This window comes from Pelmatolapia mariae, linkage group LG7 (assembly GCF_036321145.2).
Source record: "Pelmatolapia mariae isolate MD_Pm_ZW linkage group LG7, Pm_UMD_F_2, whole genome shotgun sequence".
Taxonomy (NCBI): Eukaryota; Metazoa; Chordata; class Actinopteri; order Cichliformes; family Cichlidae; genus Pelmatolapia; species Pelmatolapia mariae.
The window spans coordinates 37,984,013-37,996,018 of record NC_086233.1 but is presented as its reverse complement, the minus strand read 5'-3'; the positions used below and the strand labels follow the sequence as shown (position 1 = coordinate 37,996,018).

Genomic DNA, 12,006 nt, shown 5'->3' with positions numbered 1-12,006 from the left:
GGACACAGGGAATGTGTTGTAATACACAATAATAATAATAGTATGTACACAGCAACATAAGAACACACACACACACACACACACATATATGTATATATATATATATATATATATATATATATATATATATATATATATAAAGAACAAATGAGTGATCAGTGTGCAGTATAAGGTGCAGTGTGATCAGTGGTATTCCGCATTGAGTAAGGGATAGGAATGCTGGTTACTACTATAATAAATACGGTTCATAAATGCGTTGTAAATGTCCATGGATTTTAACAGCAGAGTTAACCTTCAATCAGGGTGGGGGTACGGCATGTTTGACAGCCTTGACATTGACATTGATTCTGTTTTTCTTTGACCTGATCGACCTGTAGCGTTTACCAGAAAGAAGGAGGGAAAAAAGTGAGTGTCCGGGGTGCAAGGGGTCCTTGATGATGATACTGGCTTTCCGCTGAAGTCTGCTGGTATAAATGTCTCTGAAGGGGGTTAGTGAAGTTCCAATTGTCCACTCTGCCGCCCTCACCATCCGTTGCAGTTTTCTCTTGTCCTCCACAGTACAGCAGTTGAACCAGAGTGTGCAGCAGTAGGTCAGAAGACTCGCGATGGTGGAGCGGTAGAAGTTAATTAGAAGTCTTTGGGGTAATTGCGCCTGATGCAGCTTCCTGAGAAAGTACGGCCTTTGTTGTGCTTTTCCTACCTACTGGGAAATGTTTGTGGAACAGGTAAGGTCAGCCGAGATATGGACCCCGAGGAACTTGAAGCTGCATCAATGTAGAGGGCGAAGTGCTCAGATCGCCTTGTTCTCCTAAAGTCGATTACCATCTCCTTGTCTTGGCTGTGTTCAGATGTAGGTTGTTGTTGTCACACCATCGCTTCAGATGCTGAACCGCCTCTCTGTAGGCTGAATCATTGTTGTTCTCAATCAGTCCTATGTAGGTGGTGTCATCAGCAAATACACTGTGAGCTGCAAACTTCTCATTTAAATTTTACTGAAATTAATTAATTTTTTTTTTTTACTGCTTACAACCACAACTCTGTGATTACAACCTCTTATATCAGTGAATACAAGCACTCGACTGCGCCCTCTCAAGTCAGATTCACATATTCTGCAATTTTGCAACACTTCTTGGGAGAAAAGCATTTCAAAACTTGCACTTGTAGCTGAAGGGGGATAAAAAACAGAGGTGTTGGTGGTGGTGGAGGGAAGATACGAGGGGGGCTGGGATGGAGGTAACGACAGTAGAGGTCAGCCAATCAGAAAGCCTCTGTCCTCTTTTCACCATGTTGGATTCGCAACTACAAAGCACAGAGCCTGGTTTCCTTCAAAACTTTGTTTAGTACATTAGCACTGTGGTTGATCAGGAAATTAACACAGACACAGCAGTCCCCCATTCCTCATTAGGAGCAGCAGCAAAAACCAGAGTGAATGATCATTTTAGCTAACAGTACTAGCTAACTAGCTACCCAGCGTACACTGATCAGTAATACACTGTTATAACCGTTCTAATCCTTGTTAACAGACCTGAATGTTGCAGCTGCATAACACACTGTTGATGACAACTGTGATCTGTTATCTTTGTACCAGAATAAAGAGGGAATCCAGAGTATGAGCAAGTCCAGTGTCTCAGTGCCATCCTTTCTGCAAAGGCTTATGAAGTCACATCCACCATAGACTCTCAGGACCACAACAGCTACACCAGCAGTATCTTCTCACTCAGTTTATCCCACTGTTGGAAGTAAAAGAGGACTTATTTAATCTCTGAGCCCTCACTCTGAACCACAGCACTTTCTGCAGGGACATCAGTACATCACACTTTAAATCACACTAAACTAGTCTTCCTCAGTACTTTCGTGCTGACTCACCCACGTTTATTATGCTAAAAGGAGACCAAGTTCATACCAACACTTACAAGTTTACAAGTTCATAATAAATCCCTGAACTCAACAGATAAAGCTGCCTCTGCTGTCCTTTTTTTGTTCTTTTGATTGATTGGTCATTTTGTTTTGGTTAGTCTGTCCGGCCGTAAAGGCCGTTATGAATGATTGAGAATGAGTCTTGTAAGGGCGGACCAACCTCTTTCTTGTTTTTTCGTTTATTTGGTTGTGCCACTTCCCTTAAAGAACCCAGGTTGCAGGTCATACATAGCGCTGATTCCCAGCTACGCTGTTTGCAGAGCGTGCCCACAGGTAAACTGACTGCAATTTCTCTAAAACCCATGTGTGACAGTTTGCAGTGTAGTGCTATTTGCTGGCTCCTTTGGTTTGATAGGTCTCATGTGCAGCTGGGATAGCAGTAGAATTTATTTCTTTGGCATTTCATTCGACACCTTAGTGCTTGGTTACATAAATGTTTAAAGTAGATCATCTTTAGTTATTTCGATTCAGAAACAACACAGAATTATAAGTCAAATGTCTCCTATGTGTGTTGTCCGTTATCCGTGACTGTACTATCCAAGGAAAAAGACAAACTCTCTATACTTAAATGTTTCATAAACATTCTTTAAGATACTAAAATTCAACTCAAATTAGAGAGGCTGGGATTTGGTGACTTCGTATAACCAACAACAATATTAGAGCACTTTTCAGCCCAAATTGATTTTGGGCAGTCAGTTTTGTCTTATCAAGCAGCTCATACCTGGAATACAATACCCTCAGAAATAAAGACTGTATAACATTCTTGATTTCTTTTTCTAAATTTGTAAAACAGTGATTATTGGATAATCAAACATGTTGTCATGACATAATGCTTGAAAGTCCTTGATTCTAATGTTTTTTGTTTTTTGTTTTTTGTTTTTTTTTTGGGGGGGGGAGGGGGGGTTGTAAGTGATTATAGTGTTTGATCTTTAATAATGGTATATGGACATGTGTTTATGTCACACGTTTTATGTTCACACGCTTCTAAATGTTTGGTTTGTTGATGTATTTAATATGCCATTAACCTGCCAGGGATTGCAGATGAAAATGAGTCTGTGGGTAAATCTGGCATATTTACATGATGAATTTAAGTGCTCATGTTAATTAATAAGTATTTTCCCTTTTAAATAAACACAAACATTTACAAATTGTATTGATGATCACAGCCATCACTAAAAAATTAAACTGTGCATGACTCTTGGTGTGCTATGTCCAGCTGATATTGAAATGTGTGTACTCATGTAATTAAAACATATGAACAAATGAAATGAAATTATCTCTACTCTTTACCTTGGCAGACTACAGTTGGAATGACAGAAATAACAGGATTATGTGTCTATTGTATATTTTGCGTTATTTTACATTTTCGTCACAAAAACTCGCCAAGGTTGATTCCTAGTGAGTGCAGGCCACTGTCTGCTGTTTTACCCCCGCTGTCAAAATGTCAAGTGCCCACATCTGTCTTACTGTGGAGGAAGCTGTAAAACCTTGTGTAACATTTTGATAGAGATCAATAAGTCACCTAAGCTCACTGCTGTCTGTTGACAGCAATACTCTGGTGAGTTTTCTGTAAGTGATATTTTTACTGCTGTTAGTTGCTGGTCTGCATTACTGCGTTACTTCTTTGAAGTATAAAAAATATAAATTGTATAAGTATAAATTGTCATCTGGTGTGAGAATTTAATCAAACTGTTTATCAGAGTGAAAATACGATACCTTTTGGACAGTAGCGGGCATAATGTTAGCTTAATTGTCAGCTGTTATTGTTGTCAACAACAGCAACAACCCACAATGAACGGGTCCAGACCGGTGTCTTGCCAAGGTAGGGATCCCGACACAGTTTCCCCTGTGTCGGGAGCATGCGCTGGGCTGTCCAAATCACGGACAAACAGTATCCGTCATTCTTGATTTTTAGTTCGCAAACACTTCTTATAAATGACTTATTACTACTGAAATTTTGGAGGTTTTAGCTCTTTATACAATCAAGTTACAGGAGGATACATATTACCAGGTAAAATGTCGGCAGTTTGTTGAAATAATCCCGTCCGATAATACGTGAGAACAATAAATGTATCATTTCTGTTGTAACCCACAAACTGAACGGTAATTTAACGACACTCATCTTTTACTTTCTCACTAAACTGAAACGTCACGACTTCCACGTGTGGTTAGTTGGAATGGAGGCGGAGTCAACTGGATCCGCTTTCCCTGCCCAGCGCGTGCTCCACATGCAGGGGAACCTAATTCCTTCAGAGATACCTACCTTTACTTACCTTGACACGACACAGTCATTTTATGGTGGCCATCAAATTCTGCACTGAGCTTTGGAGAGACTTTTATATATCCTTTATTTACCCGGATAAAAAGTGTCGTTGACATTAAAAATGTGTTTTTCGAGAGAAATCAAGCCAAGAGGGTAGTAGAAATTGTAACAAACATAACATCACAGTTCTATAAACTTACTTAAAGTGACCAAAAAGGACTGCATTGATGACAATATGGGTACAAATACGCAGAGTTATAAAGATACTTCAACAACAGGTTATTTCTCTCTTCTATATATAACCCAATCATAAATCATGTTCACTACTGTCTATTTACTAATATGAGTAAAAATATTCGACCGCAAAATACACATAAAAACACTTTTGGCATAACATCGCTCATCACTAAAGTTTAAAGGGCGTGCACGAAACAAACAAGTAGTGTTTACATAGACAATCGTAGTTTTGAGATAGACTTAATTTCAGAGTAGCCAATGAAATCTCTTCTGAGAAAGCAATGCACGCGTTGTTCCAATCAGCTAAGGAATTTCACACATTGAAGGCGGAGCGTATTTCAAACGCAACCAATCTCTCTCCACATCTGTCTCCGTCTAGTGAAAAACAAGGAAGCCCATTAGATGAATAAGTAGTCACATAAGTAAAATGTCACTGTATGAATGTAGCATTTTGTTTGTGTGCTGCTTCTTCACTGTCCATGACAGGTTGCTTATGCAGTCGGACTAAATATTAAAAGTGATTCAGCACTGGAGTGACGTCGTCGGGGTGGTGTCCCGCTCTCCGCTCCGCCTCTGTCTGTCCGGCTCTGGAGAAATTTGAAAAAGCTGAAAGAAGTTGGACGTATTTAGCGAAATCGGAAGTGGGCGTTCATTTGCATTTTAAATAAGAGTTCAACACACGCATATTTCACAGACAGACAAACAAATATTTTCACATCCCAGCCCAGAAATACTTTTTTGAAGTTTTTCTTTTAACGAATACGCAATTTCTGTAAATTATATTTATAATTTGAATTAGATAAGAAACAGCGCAACTGTCTGTTTTATTTTGTACCGGAAATAGTGTTGAATCTCCTTCGAGGCAGGGAAGCACTTGTATAAAACTCGGCTGGACCCCGCTTCAGTGATCTTTATCATCCTCATCGAATTGGGGAAGCAGCATCGTATTTTTTAAAAGACGCAAACAGGTATTATGTTGAAGATTTAAAATATTATTATTATTTTAAGCAACTACAAATCATGTTTGAATCGCAGCTAGTTGTGATGTAATGTGTGTAGCTGCGAACTGCGCTGTTAGGCCTGGTTATGTTGGCGCGGATGGAAGGTTAGCTTGTAGCCTTGTTTCTAACCAGCTAACAGCTATTACCAACCGACAATAAATTAACGGCGAGGTTTGACTTTGAAAATAACTTATGCATAATACAATTTTGCACGACATGTTTAACAATGTTTATTTGTCATTAGCGATAGCCGTGTGTGTTGATGCGCGTTGGACCTGAATGAGCGGTTAACGGGGTAACGTAGCAACTGTCACTGTTGTTGCTAAGTTAGCTAGTTAATGGCCCTCAATAACTAACGTTAGCAACTAACGACCGCTAGTTATGTTATGCTGGCCACTCCCAGTCAAACCGGGAAAGCAAACAATCAGTGAAATGGTTAATTGACGGCAAGGTTGATAACCAAAGTGATAATGACTGGTTGGGTGTATTTAAGGGTGAGTCTAGTTGATAAAGGTTAGCTGTGCTCATTTGGTTATATTTTAGTTTGCGTTCTGTAATACTGAGAGCTAGAGGTGTAGTGCTGCTTTTTTTGGGTAGGAGAGCTCATTGATCACATGTGTTGAGTTGTAATTTGTTTCTAAGGCTATTTCACTAAAGTCACAAATTTACATTACTCTGACCTGAGAAAAGTAATCAAATGTGAGACTGAATTTAAGAACATCATCAGTTTTTACATGCTGTTTACAGCTGTCTCCTTCGTGGATGTCTTCTCTTTTTCCATTCTTTCCTGTTGGGTAGTTGTCAACTCTTTCTCTAACTCATCTCTCTCCCTCACCTATTCTCTGTGTTTTGGATCTTCTACCTTTCACAGCATTAAGCTCCTTTTCCATTAGTACCAACTTGGATCGACTCGCCACGGTTTTTAGGGTTTTCCATTAGGTCATAGTACCTGCTCGGCTGGGGTTCCAAGTGATTTGAGCAGGTACTAAAATGTGACGTCAGACTGCATGCCACTGATTGGCTGGTCAGTGGCGTCACTCGAGTCATGAGACCGTCTCATTCACGAAAATCAAAACTGCAGTCTTTGAAACCCGACAACAAGGGAAATGGCTACAAAAAACAATGCCATGGTCCCAGAGTCCGATGAAAAGCTACAGACTGAGCAGCAGGTATGTTCTTGCCTTGAACTCCATCTTTGTTGTAGTGTTCGTGTCGCATACTAATTACATCACTGGACACTCTGCAGCATGGCTATGACGACAACCACGCACATTCGATGGTACTTGATTGCAAACCAGTTGATCTGAGTCGAGTCGATCCGAGTAGGTACTAAAGGTAAAGGAGCTTTAAAGCCAGATTTATAGATTTATCCAACAGCTTAATTGATTCATCCAGAGGACACCTGCTTTATATCAAGCGCTTCCACTGTTTAAACCTAGAATCTCTTACACCTGACTTGTACGATGTGCATAACACAAAACGTTATTTACTGTCAGATCCTGACACATCCCTGTATTGAATTTAGAAGGTAACTGTGTCACATGCTCAAGTGTGCCATTGCCCTTGTTTTTTCTTGTATGCCAATGTGTGGTATATTAAAGTCAGCATGAATATTGCAACTCCATTAAAGTGGTTTGTGGTTTTCATCAGCCAGATTGTGCTACAGTAAAGCTCTCTTTCAGCATTAAAAAGCAACTGTCAGGATTTAAGAAAGTGGTGCTAAGTGGTTTGGACTGAAAAGTGTGGAAACGGTAGATATTTTATTTGGTTGGCCTTGTTGCATATATATTTATATGAATTTCCCTTTAACAGGACACATTTTTCAGAGAACAGTTATTAAATAGATCATACAAACATGATTAATTAGGATTTTTGCATTCAGTTCCATTGTAAATGTAACAGTGATATTTTGGTGGTGGAATTTGTGATGGTTTGAATCAGAGGAGGAAATGTTGTCAGAGAGTGCCCAAGTGTCACCAGTGGATGCCTCAAAGCTAGCAAAGGTTTTAGCCATATACTCACATTGTTAAAACTTTGGCTATATACTGTACAGAATATGATTTTGTGTCATGGCAAAGGCTGTGAATTTAGAGAGGGAGCAGTCAGAACTGAAGCGACTCTTCTACCAGAAGGAAATGGCTACAGCATTAGAGACATTGAGGGCAGCTACAATGACCTCTGAATCCCACAGCCAAATAGGAATTGTGAAGAGGCTGCTAGGAAAGCCACAATCACCAAATACCTGCAGAGAGTAAAGCAAGTCCTAAGGAGTCAGCTGAATGGGAAGAACAAGATCTAGGCAATCAACACCTACGCTCTGCCAGTGATTAGACACCCCGCTGGGATAATAAGCTGGTCAAAGGAGGAGATGGACGCCACTGACATCAGGACAATGAAGCTCCTTACAATGCATGGAGGGTTTCACCTAGAGCTGGGTGATATAAGATTTTTTCATATCACGATATGTTTTTTTCATTTCAGGCGATAACAATATATATCACGATATAAGCCAAATAACTATATTTGTAAGATTGAAATGTGCCGTTGCTCACAAGTAAAATGTGAAATAATCTGCAGCTTGTTTTGATTTAAATATTTATTTCCCATAATAAGTTCAACAGGGTAGATGTACTTAAGGAACATGAGACTTCAGTTTCAGATAAAAAATAAAGGCAAATATTGCAAACTACACAAAAGGCAGCCGCTAAAGCGTTTAAGTTTCAAAATAGAACAAACAAAACAGACTACTAAATTGTCAATTCCACTTAGAAACAACATTTTAATTCTAAAAATAAATCTTAGTTCGTTTAACAGAAGAACAGACAAAATTGACTAACTTTTGTCAATATCAAACTGAGAACTAAAAGGAAATTCTCAATCTCTCCTTGTTGTATAGCTTAGCTTTTCAAACAGTTTTAACAGTGACTTTAGTCTGACAAAAGCCGAATGACGAATTAGCGCTTTCAGTCAGAGATTGAGCATGCACCGGTTTATTGTATTTCCAGACTTGCTTTCGGCACAATTTACAGTACTCTGTTTACACAATTTACAGTACTGTTTTTTTGTCAGACTTGAAATAGCCGAAATACCTTCACACTACGGAACTTCTATGGCCCTTCCGTTCGACAATCTCTCCGGCATTGGAACCATCATCTGTTTTTTTTCTTCGGTAACCTTCACTCACGCTCTCGGTTGATTTTTCTCTAGTCAGCAAACTCATTTCCTTCATTACCTGGGCAGCCCGGCTGCAAAAACAAATACACATGTGCGCCTTGGCACTTGTGCTGTACGTAACAAGTCACGTGACGCTGCGGCTGTGATTGGTTCGGCTCTGCGCTACTTAATTTGGATTGGCTGTTCTTTCTTTTTTTTTTTTTTTTTTTTTTTTTTTTTTTAAGAGGACAAGAGAGATGAGGCCTATCGCAATAGTTTAATTTTTCTATCGAGAAAAAGTTATTTCGCAATACATATCGTTATCGTTCTATCGCCCAGCTCTAGTTTCACCCCAAATTCAGTAGCCTGAAGACCTTTTCACATAGGCTCTGAAACCCATTAATTTCTATTGCATGTGTCGCACGATAACGGTTTCCTGCTGAATTAAGCAAAGTACAGCGTAATCGTGTCAGCAAGGAGTTCTTGCACAGCATCTGTGCTGTGACATGCCTTTGCATCACCAATAGAAATGAAGCCAACAGCCACGCTAAGTTCAACCACTTGATGAACAAAAACATTCAGTGCATATCAGAGTTCGGTGAACTTTTTGACAAAACTTTATGTGTGTATATAGAGACCTCCAGAGCCTTTGAATAAGCCATTCCTTTCAACAGTTCTGGGGACCTCAGGAGAAAAGCAGTGTTGTGGAAACGACTGTGTCGAGTATGGCCTGGAAGTCGTGATGTTAAACTGGGACATGCTCTTTAGGGTTGTCGAGAATGACCGAGCTAAGGTCCTGTGGGACTTCCAAATACAAACTGATGTTGGCTAACCAACCGGACATAATATTTGTGGATAAACAGAGGAAGGCAACTGTAATTGATGTCGCTATACTAAGTGAAAGCAACAAAGGATCATGAGAAGCTTGAAAAAAGTACCACAGGCTGAGGGAAGAGCTTGAGAAGATGTGAAGGCAACAGTGCTCCCAGTGGTAATCAGCGCATTGACCCCAAGCTGGACAAGTGTCTCCAGCAGATCCCAGGAACAACACCCAAGATCTCTGTCCAGAGGAGCGCAGTCCTAGGAACAGCAATGATGCTACGCAGGACCCTCAAGATTCCAGGACTTGGGTAGAGGACCTGAGCTTGAAAGGGGACATGAAATGCTACACATATTAAGCCTAACTTGCATCATAGAGCCCTGCTCTCAAAAACGGACAAATCGCCCTAAGGACTTAAGAAACCAATGAGTGATGCCATGGTAGCTAAGCCAAGTTAACAAAAAGTCAGAGCTCTGTTGAGCCATCATTCTTTCAACCTTAACTAGTAATGACTTCATGAATTTCTTAACAACAGGGACGCTGTAAGTTAACTTTGAGAATCCTTTAATGGAAAATGTCAATAACTAATAAAAGCATTTTGAACCATTTATCGTATTCTTCAATAATGGATCATGCAGCTTAACTGTGCATGCATCATGCATTATCAACATTAAACATTATAATCTAGAGAGAGCCCATCTACCTTTCAGAGAAAGCTAATTTCCAACCTTCCTTTTTATCTAAAAAATTCTTGAAAGTGTAGTTGCAAAACGGCTAACTGATTACTTGCAGAGGAATGGTTTATTTGAAGAGTTTCAGAGCTCATCACACTACAGAAACCATATTAGTGAAGGTTCCAAATTATTTTCTTTTTGCATCTGACAGTGAGCTCATCTCTGTGCTTGTCCTGCTAGACCTCAGTGCAGCATTTCATACGGTTGACTGTTATTTTATTACAGTAATTAGAGCATGCTATAGGTATTAAAGATACTGCACTGTAGTGGTTTGAATCACATCTACCTAATAGACTCCAATTTGTTCATGTAAATGGAGAGTCCTCTTCACACACTTAGGTTATTGAAGGAGTTCCACAAGATTCTGTGTTAGGACTAATTAAACTTAAATTATGCATGCTTTCCCTTAGCATTAGATGGCATAGCATACATTTTCCATGATTTGGTACTATATAAATAAAATTGCATTGAAATTAAATTGAATCTCTGGGCGTTTCCCAGTGGAGTTTGGTGCTTCATCTAGCCAAAGAAATAACTACACTATGTACATTCACTTTTTAACCCAAAACCAAGTGCCTCAACTGATCTGGACCATGATAATGGTGTCTGTTTGGGCGTGACCTCAATTGCTAAATTAATTATCAATGGGCAAATGTACTGTAAGTCTCTTTTTCCCAACTTTAGTAGCTATCAAATGACAGTTACCATTAGCTGTCATTAGCATAGAACACTACGCTGTACTTACTCCTCCTTTCCTTTTTGTTTTTCTTTCTCAGAATCCTGCTACATCTATTTCTAACTGTTGACTGTACAGTGGGAAGATGAGGCGATCGAACTATACAACATTATCCACTCTAGATACATTAGCAGATGGTCATAATACATTTTTAACCAGTTGCTTAAAGCCCACTATCTACCACATTGTTTCTGAACCACTGTTTGCTTTTTCTGTCATATGGACTTCAACTAAGATGTTCGCTTGAGTCATTTGTTTACTTTTTGCTTTTTAGAGGTTGCTAAAATAGGCCCTGCCCCACCCCACCTCGTTTTTTTTAAAAATATATTTATTTTTTAATAAAGGTATTAAATTGTAATTTGAGGCTGACTGGCTCTTGTTGTCAGACATGCCCAGGCTTGTCTTGTGTATGTGCAAAGGAATGTAAACAGATGGCATTGGTAGAGTATAGATTGCTATGATATTTTTGTCACATAAAAAATTTATACCAGGATGACTGGTATAGGGAGAGATCTGGCTGATGTAATGGAGAGAGGGAAGATGGATGAATTGTGTGTGTGCAGGAGACCAGGTTGAATACAAGCAAGGCCAGATGCATTGGAGGTGGATTCAAGCTATTCTTGATGTGATATATTCTTATGTGATGAGAGATAAGAGTAGGTATAATTTTAAGAGAAGTGTGTGAGAATAGTGTTGTGGATCTGGATTGTCAGGTAGGGTCATGAATTTGAAGCTGGAAGTCGAAGGTGTGACGTTGAATATTGTGCTTATACCCTACAGGTTGGTTGTCAGTTAGAAGAGAGAGTAATTCTACACTAAGGATGTTTTCACACTTAGTTTGTTTACTTCGGTCCAGATATATTGAATTTATAAACTTCTAGCTTTCTTCTGGGTTTGCCCCCCCCCCCCCAAGCTGACTTTTTTTTTTATTTTTTAAATTAAGCATTGCCACACTCAACTGGTCAGTGATGTGCTTTACCTTCATAATGCTCTAAGCTTGTAAATTTGAGTTAAAACTGAGGGGTTTCTTCCAATGTATACATTATATAAAAACTTCAGCAAGAATTTGAGCTCTCACTTGAGAAAAAACATGCCAAAAAAAGAAATTAGTTTTAGATTTGAGAAAAAGAGTTCATGCTCACAAA

The 12,006-nt window shown here is 39.3% G+C and overlaps 1 protein-coding gene across 4 annotated transcripts in view; it reads left to right on the top strand.

Moving 5' to 3' along the window:
- Positions 1-5,275: 5,275 nt before the first annotated feature.
- Positions 5,276-12,006, top strand: part of ckap5 (cytoskeleton associated protein 5) — a 42,654-nt gene continuing 35,923 nt past the window's right edge. For all 4 annotated transcript variants that reach the window (XM_063479010.1, XM_063479009.1, XM_063479008.1 and 1 more), the window contains exon 1: positions 5,276-5,385. The gene's annotated coding sequence lies outside the window, so the exon portion shown is untranslated. The remainder of the gene's footprint in view (positions 5,386-12,006) is intronic.